The sequence below is a fragment of the Rhinopithecus roxellana genome, chromosome 21 (assembly GCF_007565055.1).
Source record: "Rhinopithecus roxellana isolate Shanxi Qingling chromosome 21, ASM756505v1, whole genome shotgun sequence".
Taxonomy (NCBI): Eukaryota; Metazoa; Chordata; class Mammalia; order Primates; family Cercopithecidae; genus Rhinopithecus; species Rhinopithecus roxellana.
The window spans coordinates 6,118,187-6,132,137 of record NC_044569.1 but is presented as its reverse complement, the minus strand read 5'-3'; the positions used below and the strand labels follow the sequence as shown (position 1 = coordinate 6,132,137).

Genomic DNA, 13,951 nt, shown 5'->3' with positions numbered 1-13,951 from the left:
CCTTGACGACTTTATGGTAAGTGAAATACACTAGACACAAAGGACAAATACTGCATGATTCCACTTATGAGGTGTGTAGAGCAGTCAAAATCACAGAGACGGAAAGTAGAATCGTGGGTGTCAGTGGCTGGAGGGAGAGGGACGCACAGTTCATGTTTATTGGGTACAAAGTTTTGGTTTGGGAAAATGGAGAGAGTTCTGGAAACGGATGGTGGTGATGGTTGCGCAACGTGAATGTACTTAATGCCACAGAACCGTACGCTTAAAAATGGTTAAAATATACTGTTTCCATAGCAGCTGAACCATTTTACATTTTTTCCAGCAACACACAAGGGTTCCAACTTCTCCACATTCTGTATATCTTACCACAGTTTTTTTTTAAAGAAGAGACAAAAAGTTTGAGAAACAAAGTTAACAGTGTGCTGTGAAAGGCGGGGAGAGGGACTGGCTTGAGGTTCCCCCGCCATTCTCTAACAAGGGTGCAGCCTTGATGTCCCTACCACAATCCCCAAGTTTCAAGAAAGACATGGAAAAATGTGGACAGCCCCGGCAAACCAGATCCCAGGAGAAAAACAGGGAAACTGTTAAAGTGTCAGGCTGAGCAAACAGACCCCAGACCCCTTGTGCACAGCAGGATCCTCTCCCAAGCACTGAGCTCACTAAGCTAACCCGGCCTTGCCACGAAGCCTCCTGCAGCAAGCATGCCGACTCTAAAATCCCATATGAAGTTCAAGAAGAAAGCCTACAAAGGAAAAGCCCAGCGGATACCTCCAATGGCCCCCAGGTTAAGTTATACAATTGACAACAGAATCCTATCCCCTGACTGTCCTCGGCAAGCCTGTCTGTCACCCTCGGCCCACTCGTGACACCTCCAATCTGGCCATCGCTGAAGTGACTGCCCCAAGCCAAAAGAACCACACGCCTCATGCTCCACTGCAAGTGCTCTTAACCTTTTCCGGAGGTCAAAACCTTACTGAGAATCCTATCAAAGCCCTGGCATTCTCCCCAGCAACTGGCAACATTTCAAGGAATTCACAGATGCCCCTGGACCCCTGGGGCTGACAAACTCTGTCTCCTTCACATTTCCCTTCTGCACTGCACTTGAGAGGGACGCTGCAACCTCCCTCCCTGTGTAAGAATTACGTAACTAACAAACTTCAAGAATCCCTCAGGACTCTCTTTGAAAGGGCGGCCCATGCCCCCCACCCATGTCAGGGTGTCAGGAGGAGGTCGTCTCACGTCGGCTTCAGAGGCACAGCCCGTCTGACACGCCACATCCCCAAAGGATGCCCCTCCCTGCGACTGCCCTCACAGACGCACCAATGTGACTTATGGGGACTGCTGCGATGCAGTCTGTTACCACTGGCACCAGCTGCCACGGACGAATCATCTCAGGAACCTGACCTTGGCAAAGCGTGTTTGACACTTGAGCACGGTTTATCTAGGTGGCCTCGAGCAGGGGCAGGGAGGCAGAAAATGGACAGGGAGGTGCCGGGGCGCGCTGCCCCCCACACCGTGCTGCAGGAGTCACCTCACCCACACAGGGAGACCAAACCCTCAAAGCCAAATTTTCAAGCTGCTGCTGAGAATCCCATAAAAAGCAATGCTATTTCTAACCTCCCGCACCACGGAAAAATACACACGCCACCAAGCAACCCAGAATCTGAGGGTTTATTTTTACATCTTTTCCCCACACCCCCACCCTGGCCTCCCCCACAAAATTTTAGGTGGAAAATTTGCTAGCTTTTTAGCAGTTTGACAATGCCGTGCTAGGCAGGAACTGACGGAGCTGCTAGCGCATTTGAGTTTAAAGCAAAGCATCAAGGTATTTTTCCCATATGACTCCGCAGGTCTGCTCGATGAGACGCTAATAAACTCTAATCACAGAAAGACAGAATCCAACAAGCAGGTGGAGACGAGGCCCAGGTCCCAGGCCATGGGAAGAAGTGGCAGAGGTAGCAAGTTTCTCTCTCCCACCTCTGAAAGTGTGTTCCCACCACAGGCCTTTCTTCCTGCAGGCTGGCATTCTCTCACCCAAACGATAAACAAGGGCATTTGGCATCCCTGATGCCCTTGCTGCGTTTCTGATTTTCTCAGTGCCACTCTTAACCCTTGATATGGTTTGGCTGTGTCACCACCCAAATCTCAACTTGAATTTTATCTCCCAGAATTCCCGCAGGTCGTGGGAGGGACCCAGGGCAAGGTAATAGAACTATGAGGGCCTTCCCCATGCCATTCCCATAACAGTGAATACGTCTCACGAGACACGAAATCTGATGGGTTTATCAGGGGTTTCTGCTTTTGCTTCTTCCTCATTCTCTTGCTGCCGCCACGTAAGAAGTGCCTTTTACCTCCGCCATGATTCTGAGGCCTCCCCAACCATGTGGAACTGCAAGTCCAATTAAACCTCTTCTCTTCCCAGTCTCGGGTATGTCTTTATCAGCAGGGTAAATACGGACTAATACAGTAAATTGGTATCAGCAGAGTGGAGCATTGCCGAAAAGGCACTCGAAAATGCGAAAGCGATTTTGGAACTGGGTAACAGGCAGAAGTTGGAACAGTTTGGAGGGCTCAGAAGAAGACAGGAAAATGTGCAAAAGTTTGAAACTTCCTAGAGACTTGTTAAATGGCTTTGCCCAAAATGCTGACAGCAATATAGACAATAAAATCCAGGCTGACGTGGTCTCAGACAGAGATGAGGAACTTGTTGGGAACTGGAACAAAAGTGACTCTTGCTATGTTGTAGCAAAGAGACTGGCGACATTCAGCCCCTGCCCTAGAGATCTGTGGAACTTTGAACTTGAAAGAGATGATTTAGGGTATCTGGCAGAAGAAATTTCTAAGCAGCAAAGCATTCAAGAAGTGACTTGGGTGCTGTTAAAGGCATTCAGTTTTATAAGAGAAGCAGATCATAAAAGTTTGGAAAATCTGCAGGATGACTATGCAATAGAAAAGAAAAACCCATTTTCTGGGGAGAAATTCAAGCTGGCCGCAGAAATCTACATAAACAGCAAGAAGCCTAATGTTCATCTCCAAGACTGTGAGGAAAATGTCTCCAGGCCTTGTCAGAGACCTTCACAGCAGCCCCTCCCATCACAGGCCCAGAGGCACAGAAAGAAAAAGTGGTTTTGTGGGCTGGGCCCAGGGTCCCCGTGCCGTGTGCAACCTAGGGACTTGGTGCCCTGTGTCCCAGCCATACCAGAAGTGACTGAAAGGGGCCAACATACAGTTCAGCCTGTGACTTCAGAGGGTGGAAGCCCCAAGCCTTGGCAGCTTCCACATGGTGTTGAGCCTGCAGGTACACAGAAGTCAAGAACTGAGGTTTGGGAACCTCTGCCTGGATTTCAGAAGATGTATGGGAATGCCTAGATGCCCGGGCCAACGTTTGCTGCAGGGGTGGGGCCCTCATGGAGAACCTCTGCCAGAACAGCACAGAAGGGAAACGTGGGGTAGGAGCCCCCACACAGAGTCGCTACTGGGGCATGGCCTAGTGGAGCTGGGAGAGGAGGGCCACCATCCTCCAGACCCCAGAATGGTAGATCCACTGACAGCCCGCACCGCGTGCCTGGAAAAGACACAGACGCTCAACGCCAGCCTGTGCACGCAGCCAGGAGGAAGGATGCACCCTGCAAAGCACAGGGGTGGAGCTGCCCACGGCCACGGGAACCCGCCTCTTGCATCAGCGTGACGTGGGTGTGAGACCTGGAGTCAAAGGAGATCATTTTGGAGCTTTAAGATCTGACTGCCTCGCTGGATTTTGGACCTGCATAGGCCCTGTAGCCCCTTTGTTTTGGCCAATTTCTCCCATTTGGAACAGCTGTATTTACCCAATACCTGCACCCTTATTGTAACTAGGAAGTGACCAGCCTGCTTTTGATTTTACAAGCTCACAGGCAAAAGGGACTTGCCTTATCTCAAATGAAACTTTGGACTGTGGACTTCCGGGTTAATGCTGAGATTAGTTAAGACTTTGGGGGACTACTGGGAAGGCATGATTGGTTTTAAATATGGGGATGTGGGATTTGGAGGGGCCGAGGTGGGATGATACGGTTTGGCTGTGTCCCCACCCAAATCTCAACTTGAATTGTATCTTCCAGAATTCCCACGTGTTATAGGAGGGACCCAGAGGAAGGTAGTTGAATCATGGGAGCCAGTCTTTCCCATACTATTCTCATGACAGTGAATGTCTCATGAGATATGACGGTTTTATCAGGAGTTTCTGCTTTTGCTTCTTCCTCATTCTCTCTTGCTGCCGCCATGTAAGAAGTGCCTTTTGCCTCCCGTCATGATTCTGAGGCCTCCCCAGCCATGTGAAACTGTTAAGTCCAATTAAACCTCCTTTTCTTCCCAGTCTCAGATGTATCTTTATCAGCAGCGTGAATCCAGACTGATACAACGCTAAAGTGGAAGAATCAGGGGACGATGGTGAGATGGAGCTTCAGACTCCAGTCCCCTGATGCTGGGCAGACAGAGGCCCAGGAGGAGAGAGTACGAGGTAAGAGGAGACAGGGGAGACACAGAGAGGAGTCCCAAATAAGGCTGAAGAACTCAGAAACTCTTTCAGAAGCTGAGGGAGAACCCTGAACTAGGACCCCCAAACCTGGGATCCCTGCCAGGACCCCAGCACTGGCCACATTGCTGTCACTTCCCTGATAGCAAGCTGGAAGGCCAGCAGAGGCTCTGACCCACAGCTTCCCCACTGCCCATGCAGGTGGGAAACCTCAGGGTACCCTCTGCAGGAACCACCTTCAGGGCTGAGTTTCAGTCCTCCTCAAGCTAGGAGCCCCCAGCACAAGACGGTCATTCACATGACAACTCCGATTGTCTCTTGTGGGTTTTTTGTGTTTTTTTGAGGGGGGCGTTGGAGACAGGATCTCACTGTACTGCCCAGGCTAGAGTGCAGTGGCATGATCATAGCTCACTGCAGCCTCAAACTCCCAGGCTCAAGTGATCTTCCCGCCTCAGCCTCCTGCTGAGTAGCTGGGACCACAGGCATGAGCTACCACGCCCAGATAATTTTGTCGACTTTTTAGTAGAGCTGAGGTCTCATGTTGCCCAGGCTGCTTTCAAATTCCTGAGCTCAAGTGATACTCCTGCCTTAGCCTCCCAAAGTGCCGGGATTCCAATTCTTTGTGTTCGATAACATTTTCACGAGTTAATTTGTTTTACTGAACAGTGCCAAAGATCATTTTGTACACACATCTGGTGAAAATAAGCAAGACTCTATTTGCCACTGTAGACAGCAGGGACCTACATTCAAAGGTAATGACCGTTTCTCCCAGTACTGATCCTCTTTGATTTTACCTTAGAAAGTTTAAATTGAGTGCAAAGATAGAAGTTCAGGTCAGGATGCACCGCCTGGGTCTAAAGTTACTTTTTCATGGTTTCACTGTGACTCCCCACATGGCCCCTGGTCTCACACTGGAAGACATCCACATGGCCCCTGGTTTGCACTGGTGCCTTTAGATCCCTTAAGGACCAAGAAGGAAAGCAGAAGACAGGTGGAGTTTTCTCCAGCTGCACCTTTCCAGTCTGTGCTGACAGCCAGCCAGATCTCAGTCTGAGGCTGCACTGTCTTATGCGGAGGTCAGGGAACAGTGCAGGGAGCCTGAATTAATCATTTCTTTGCCTGCACCCGCGTGGCTTTGTGCTTAATCACGTCAGCAGCACTCCCCCGTGCGCTCCAGCAGGATGCTGCGTGAAATTCCTTAGTAAACTTCCACAGTCCTGAAAGAGGACAGAGAGAGCAGGACCTCTGCTATTTTCCTCCAATCCCCCCAGCACACAGATCACAGCAGAAAGCCAGCATTAGGGTGGAAAATAATAGCCATCATGTTGTTGAGTGACGACCGTGCATGGAATGCTGAATTAGGCATCATCAAAGTAATTCCATGAGATAAATATTACCCCATTTAAAGATGAGGAAAGCTGAGACTCACAGGGTTAGGACTCACCAGGGTAACAAAGTGAATGAAAGTCACCAGGCCAGAACTCAACCCAAGGTCTGTGGCTTCTGAGTTCCCCACACAAACGCAATATGGTAAGGGCAAATGTTTTCAGATTCATCGAGGAAGAAAAAACTCAAAAGTGCATTTAATAACAACCCAAACATGTGGACCCGGCTGCATTTTAAAACCAAGTCCAAATAAATCCACTGGACAAGGAGACAGGCACATCCTGCAGTTATGCAAAGCTCTAGGCCTCCCTGGGCCCTCCCAGGCAAGCAGACAGAGCAGAAGAAGGCAAGACCACCTGTCCATTTTATCAGCTCATAGGAATGTCTCACAGCCCACCTGTGAGCTGCTTAAGGGACAAAATTTTCCAAGTAACAGAGCAAATATAAATTCCAGGACAGTCAGCTGTAAGAACCTAGTTGAGAGGTGTGAAAGTTCTTACGACATCTCGCAATCTAAGTCTGTGCTTGAAAATCACCCATGATGATGAAGCGCCATGCAGTTCTGCAGAAACAGTGATTCCTTCTTTAGCTGCTCTGATTTTCAGGAGAAGCGACGTAGTTTTGTATTTAATTTAAAATCCACACATACCAGTACAGTCAAGACAAAGTTTTCCATTACCAATTTTGAAAGCTGCTTAAAATAATTGATGAGTGAGGTAACCCTACATAAGGGGGGGAAATTGGATACTTATGTCATTTGCAAGGATTCTTTCTACTTTTGCTGAAATGTTGTAACTCAAGTTTCAGTCTGCGGGGGCATAGTCCAGCGGTGTGTGTGTTCCGCTACCTGGTAAAATTCTACTTGAAGACAGTGCTAGTCTTTGGTGGGTCAATTCAATGGGAACTGTATTTGAGACAATAAAAGAGAAATGAAACTGCGCCCACGCCTTTGTCAGCCCTGGCAGAGGGGTGCTGCCACCGCCCACTTCAAGCTGGCGGTGAATGTGCCGAACGATGGAAGAAAAACGGCTCCTCCACACCCACCAAGCCAGCGAAGAGCTGGGATTTTCAAACACCGTGCTCTTCTGTCAGGTTAATAAAGGCATCGTGTGAATAACAAGCATTTCGTCAGTCACTGAACATCCACGAGGCGTGCGGTCTGGGTGTTCCCCATGAGCTCTTTCCACCCCGGCTTCCCGAGAGCCAATCGAATGGGCGTGAAATCCACTCAGGAGAGAGGAGAGAGACACTCGAGCTCAGCAGTGGAGGAGCTGCCCCCACACTGAACCCAAGCGTGGTTTGCTCTGCCATGCATACTGCTTTGCACCCGCAATTCGGGAAGGTGCCAAACTGTAAAAAGTCCATTTACATTCCAGGGTCTGTGTGCCTCAGCAAGGAAGCACCACAAATCCTCCTGGATTCTCCAGGTGCCTCCTCAGCTGCCAACAGCAACCAGAAAGGAAAAGGCTGGGATATGCTCTAAGAGCTTCGGGGTGGATTCCTCATCAAGTTGTTTCATTTGCCAAAAGTTTTATCACGCTCCTGACACTGCTGGCACTGTTCTAGGCCATGAAGAAAAAATAAATGGAAGGAAGGAAGACAAGCGGGAGAGAGGAAGGTGCTTGCCCTCAAAAGTCTTACATTCTAGAAAGGGATTTCCCATAAGCGATGAGTCCCACCACCAGGCACATTAAAAATTTAGAAAAAAATTGGATCTTATATTTTATAGAATGTCTTACCTTCCTGAAAATTCTCATGTATTTCTTCACTTGATGTTCTTTGACATCAAATGAAGACTGATAATGAGACAAACTTAGCATCACTAGAATTCCAGAGGAACTGAGGAAACATGGCGTTGAGAGGCAGGGCAGCCTGAGGCCAGAGGCTGACGCTGGCATGCCAGAGGGGGGCTCCCGGCACCTCCCAGCTCTGCCACTGACTGTCCCCCACCAGGGCTAGCTCTGAAAACACACAGGTGTCACCCAAGCTTCTACTGTGAATAGACACCCAAGCCCCAGCAATGGACATCCAGCCCCAAAGAAGAAACACACCAATGAGGCGCACCCTTGTAAAAACCAACGCAGCCAGACAGGTCCACCATCGCAGAGCAGCTCCTGCCACGACAAGCTCGACTTCCCAGACGTCACCACAAAGAACAGCCACAAGTAGCTCCACTTACCTTTTCAACTGTACAGAAGCTGATGGGAGTTCTTGGAAATGGCCCAACAGGAGGTTTGATGTCACGAACGTCGAGCTTGAACCACTAGAAAGAAAGATGAAGAGCTTCTGTGAGCCGTTGGTTTCTTTTTGTGTGTCCCCCTCCCAAGTTCCAAAACTGGTTAAACATTTGAGGGCTGTCATGAGAAGAGGCATAAATATCAAAACGAACACAATAAAAATGCAACAATAAGCATCCAGTAATAAAGGGAAGGAAGAGAGAAGAATTACAGCACAGAATTACTAAACTGGGGCAAAATCCCCCTCCGCCTCCACTCAGCCACAGGGCACCAAGTCCTCATCTGTCAAAGGACACACGCTTGTTCCTGCAGAGGCACGGGCCTCCTCTGATGAGAGGCCACATAACAGATAGTATCCCTGTTGGACTGGCCTTCTTAAAATTCATACACACCCTAAAGGCTGTGAAAAGACCTTCTTCATTCACAGCAATCCAAACTGTCTCAAGACAACATGGGTCCACCTAAAAGCGGGCAGGCCCCGGTGATTCCTCTGCTGAAATACATGTCTGATTTCATGGAAGAAGCAGGCCCTCTAGCAGTGACACTGCTGGGATGGTGACGTTCATGACTCTGCCTGCAAGGCTGCCTTGACCTGCCCTCCATCCTGTTAGGAGAGTGTCCTCCCAGCTGGTGCTCCAGATTTTGTCCAGTCCATACAACCTGTCACTGGCGTCCCCATCCCAACTGAGCGAGGATGCTCTGTGGGCACCGCACCATCCCAGGTGGAGCGCCGCGTATCCTCGGGTGACCGCCTCGAGCTCACAAAGCAGTTTCAGGGGAACTCAGCAAAGCTCCGCCTCAGACACCACAAGCGCCTCTCAGCACCCTGCCCGCCAGTGTGCAGGACACACGCTTGTCCAAGGGGGACTAAGCCACCATCTGTCTAGCTTGTGTGCTGCAGTTCATTCTCCAGGAGGCTCATACCCCAAAGCGTGTTCCTGCCATATGCCACTCCTGAGTGATCAGCCCATGTAAAGACAGCCGGATAAAACACGGCTGCACCTAGCTAGAGGAGCCTGGAGATCCCTGCAGAGCTCTACCCTGGCCAAACACCTCCTTCCCATCCGTGCTGGGGGCCTACAGGCATTCCCTTCTCCTCCTGTTTCCTGCCTGCTGAGAGATGAAAACAACCCACTGCTGATTTTCCAGATCTTAGTTTTTATTCCTCCACTGGGGCTGTTCTCGCCAGTCCTCCTAGGACACAAACGCTCAGATTTCTTGGGGACAGAAGTCCGTGAAATAACCAGAAAGGTACTGTGGTGGGCAGAATTCCAAGGTGACCCCCCAAATTGCTCCCACTCTGTACAACTCCCTCCCTTTGAGTGTAGGCGGAAGCTGTGACTGGCTTCTACCCAACCGAATACCGCCAAGAACGCTTCTCCCCACACCAGGTGACCTACATAGGATCCCGTCTTAGCGATGAGGGAGTGACAGACTCCCTTGCTGGCTGGGAGAAGCGAGCTGCCACCTCGTGATGGGACCTGGGAGGGGCCACTTGGCAAAGCACTACAGGGGCTCCCCAGGACCTGAGAGCAGCCCCCAGCTGCCAAGCAGCAAGGGAACAGAGACATCAGTCCTGCGGTTACAAGTCAATGAATTCTGCCAGCAACCTGAGTGAGTCTGGAGGTGGATTCTTCCCCACTCAAACCTGCAGATGGGAACACAGCCTGCCTAACACCTTGACTACAGCCTGATCAGAGAACCAGCTAAGCCATGCCTGACTTTGGAGCCATGCAGACTGTAAGATAACAAATGAGTACTGTTTTCAGCTCCCATGTTTATAATAATTTGTTACACAGCAACAGAAAACTGTAAATATAACGTAGTAATTAGGCCGGGTATGGTGGCTCATGCCAATAATGCTTGTACTTTGGGAGGCTGAGGCGGGTGCATCAGGATGCCACGAATTCAAGACCAGCCTGGCCAACACAGTGAAACCCCGTCTTTACCAAAAAATACAAAAATTAGCTGAGCGTGGTGGTGCACACCTATAGTTCCAGCTACTCGGGAGGCTGAGGCATGAGAATCACTTGAACCCAGGAGGCTGAGGTTGCCGTGAGCCAAGATCCACCCACTGCGCTCCAGCATGGGCGACAGAGTGAGACCCTACCTCAAAATAAATAAATAAATAAACAAACTTAGTAATTAAATATGGAGGACATAATATAAAGTGTATATGCATATACTAAATGCATATGCAACTGTCCATTAGAGCAGGCCTCTGCCCTGCCTCATCGACCAAAAGTGGAAATTCATTCCCCTACTCAACTTTTAGCTCCTCGTGGGCAGAAACCACATCCCTGTCATCCTGGCATCCCCAAGACTGTGCAGAGTATGTGGCACATGGGAGGCCTTTAACATTTGTTTTCTTTTATTCTTATTTTTTGTGTGCACATAGTAAGTATATGTATTATTTACAGGGTACATCAGAGGTTTGGATACAAGCATATAATATGAAATAAGCAAATCACGCAGAATGGGTTGTCCATCCCATCAAGCATTTATCCTTTGAGTTACAAGCAATCCAATTACACTCTTTAATTTTAAAATATACAATTAAGTTATCACTGACTATAATTTCCTTGTTGTGCTACTAAAATTTTTTAAATGAGCCACAGTAAAATAATTATGATTTGTCAATGTCTAGTCACAAAAAGGCCATAGCAACCAAACTTATTCAAGTCTTCAAAGTAGAGCCCATAGCTTTGAATTTCAAAATAGGTTGAAGATATTTGGCTTCATGTTCTACCCCCAAAGAATGAACGCACAACTTCTCCAGCACTGATTTCATGTTGCCGGTGAACCTGAGTCAGTGCTGAAAATGCCACTCAGTAGCTCTTGCTTTTGTCAAATATCCTTGCCACTTCTCTGGCATCTAGCTGTCTGCAGTTCAAGGTTAGAAACAAAAGTTCCCTAAGAGAATTTCCAAAGTAAGAATTTGTGACTCATTTTTAATTTTCCATTAGTATCAATAAATCTTTCCTTCCCAACTAAAGTGACAAAACCTGTATGCGTCACATGACCAGGCTCTAATTCTGAAACAAATACCAATCCAATTTCCTGGCAACCTGTTTCAAAATTTCTTTTAGATTTTTTTTGAAACAGGGTCTTGCTTGGTGTCCACACTACAGTGCAGTGGCAGCTCACAGGCACAAGCACAGCTCACTGCAGCCTCAAACTCCTGGACTCAAAGGAGCCTCCTGCCTCAGCCTCCCCAGTAGCTGGGACTACAGGTGCACAGCACCATGCCCAGCTCTTTAAGATATTCTGTTTTCACACTGATAATTTTTAACTATTCCAAGCAAGACTTTAAGCTCTGTTGAAAATAATTCAACACATACAGTTCCTGCCACCCAACATTGTGTCTATTTTACATTCCAAAAGGAATAGTTTTAATGACAGTGATATTTTAAAATACTTAAATCAATAAAATTACTTAAAAGAGTACAAAAAAAAACTTTATTCATTACAGAAACCTGTCATACTCCCCTGAAATCTATATTCAGGACTGTATAATACATTCCCACTTCTTCATCAATCACTCAGCAAATGCGATCGTCATCTCCACGCTTTCTCCCTCATGCTCAGCCTCGCAGGCAGCAGGATTCTCACACCCAAGCCAAGAAAAACTAAAAACAGCAGTTCCATGACACGAGGCAGCGAACTGCAACAAACTCACCTCTTCCTTTCAGCATAACTTTAACTCTCTAGCTGTGAAAACAGCCACTGACCTGCTGCTTAGCATGCCCTGTGTAGGGACCAGCAAGGAACCGGGGGGGTCACTGACAGACCCCTCCCCAGGCCCAGCCAAGGGATCAACGGCTCCAGGTCACAGCACAAAGGCAGACCTGACGCCCCACCCGGGCCTCCTCCCTCTGTTCTCGTAAACACAGGCTTTTTCCATAACCTCACCAAACACAACTCAACATCAAGCCCAGGCCTCCAAGAAAGAAGGCTGAGCAGAAACACTAAGCCTCCCCCACAAGGAAATCAAGCCTTCAGAAGAAAGGTTCATTCAAGAGGAAGCCACTGAGGAGAGCCAGCGAGCACTGCCGCTCACTGAGGAGAGAAGAGAAGGCGCTGGCTGAGCTCTTCGCACGCCACACCCTGCGGCACCAGGCACCGATCGGGGCATCCACACGTGGCTTTCCAACAGCATGGTCCTGAGGGGCTGCCGATCTCACTAACCCCAAACCACCTCCTGAATGACACGTCGCAGACACGGCTGTGAGCCATGGGCCCCCGAGAAGCAGAGCGAGAAGAGGCAGAGTGGGTGGGTATCCTCGGGTGAAAAGTATCCACCCCCGAAAAGTGACAGGCAGTACCGCTCTTGCACCAGGACAGGACTGCATGAGGGACTGGAGGATGGAAAACCCCGAAGGGAAGCAGGTGCACTTATTCTTCATCTTTCCAGTGTTCTCACTCTCTCGCTAAGGTAAAGGAAGATGGGAAATTTGTTTGGGCAAATGTTGAAGAGAAGCCTGGCCACAGGCTTCCGGCCTTTCTCCGGAGCAGGACTCACTCCAGCTGGTGGCTGGGTCCTGGGAAGCAGAGCCATTTAAAACACAAGGGGCTGGGCACAGCGGCTCACGCCTGGAATTCCAGCACTTTGAGAGGCCGAGGTGGGAGGATCACTCAAGTTCAAGAGAAGCCTCAGCAATTTAGCAAGATCCCATCTCTATAAGAAAGAAAATATTAGCCGGATGTGGTGGTGCACGCCTGCAGTCCTATCTGCTCAGGAAGCTGAGGCGGGAGGATCTCTTGTGCCCGGGAGTTTGAGGCTGCAGTGAGCTATGATCACACCACTGCACTCCAGCCTGGGCAACAGAGTGAGACCCTGTCTCAAAAACAAACAAATACAAGGAGGCCCAGAGAGAGAGTGAAGAGCCATCTCAGGGAAATCGTAATGGGACAGAAAACACACAGAGCAGCCGGTGACATATGAAATAGAAAAGAGAGGCACCCTTCCCCAAACCAACCTTCTTTACGATGCTTTTTTCAGAAACGTTGCAGATGGACCCACCCCGTCACCACAGATGCAGTAACACACCCGATTATCGCATCAGGGACAGTTTCACACCATAAAATGCACGTGTGCATTCACTCCTGCATTCGACCTGTAAACGCCACATCGTTTTCGTTTTGATAATTTTCTAACCTCTTTACAAGCTGATGCACCACAGCTCCCTAGCTCCTCTCTCTCACAGGGCTGCATTATTCTGAGCAAACTGAAGCCGAGTTATACCGACCACACGTGTGTCTTTCCCGGGGCCTCACTGGCCAGCACCAGGAACCTGCACTCACTGAGTCTGGCCTCAGTGAAGAGACAGTGGTCACGGTAACCCCAGTCACAGAGCAGCAGGAGGTCTCCAGCTGTCCCTGAACAGTCCCGGCCGGGTCTACAAGGCTGCCACGCAGAGTGACCACGCACTGGCCATGGCTCCTGCAGGCTGCATAATGCCGCTGTCCCTGCAGCAGCCTACAGCGTGACCGCCTGCGTCCTAACAAAGCTGCAGCAAGCATTTCATCAGCGCCTTTCAGACCCGAGGGATACGCATGCAGCACGCAGCATGGGGCGACACCAAGGGACACTCACTCGGCCAGGAGGAGCGAGACAGAGGCGAAAGCCGGGCACCGTCTGGCAGCTGTCTCGCTGCGTCTGGGTTTTCTTCTCCCCAAACAGAAGTGAAGGTCTCTTCAAACCAGATGCAACAATAAAGTGGTCCGATTTTGCTTGCCGGGAAAAAACGAGGAATGGTGACGGCCCCCTGGCAAGTCCCCTCTTCTGGAGCACAGAGCACCACCTCCGGCCGTGGCC

At 49.4% G+C, this 13,951-nt stretch overlaps 1 protein-coding gene across 5 annotated transcripts in view; it reads right to left on the bottom strand.

Moving 5' to 3' along the window:
• The window catches only part of LDLRAD4 (low density lipoprotein receptor class A domain containing 4), a 432,818-nt gene that overhangs the window by 361,082 nt on the left and 57,785 nt on the right, over positions 1 to 13,951 (bottom strand). For all 5 annotated transcript variants that reach the window (XM_030925766.1, XM_030925765.1, XM_030925767.1 and 2 more), the window contains exon 2: positions 8,076 to 8,159. The gene's annotated coding sequence lies outside the window, so the exon portion shown is untranslated. The remainder of the gene's footprint in view (positions 1 to 8,075; positions 8,160 to 13,951) is intronic.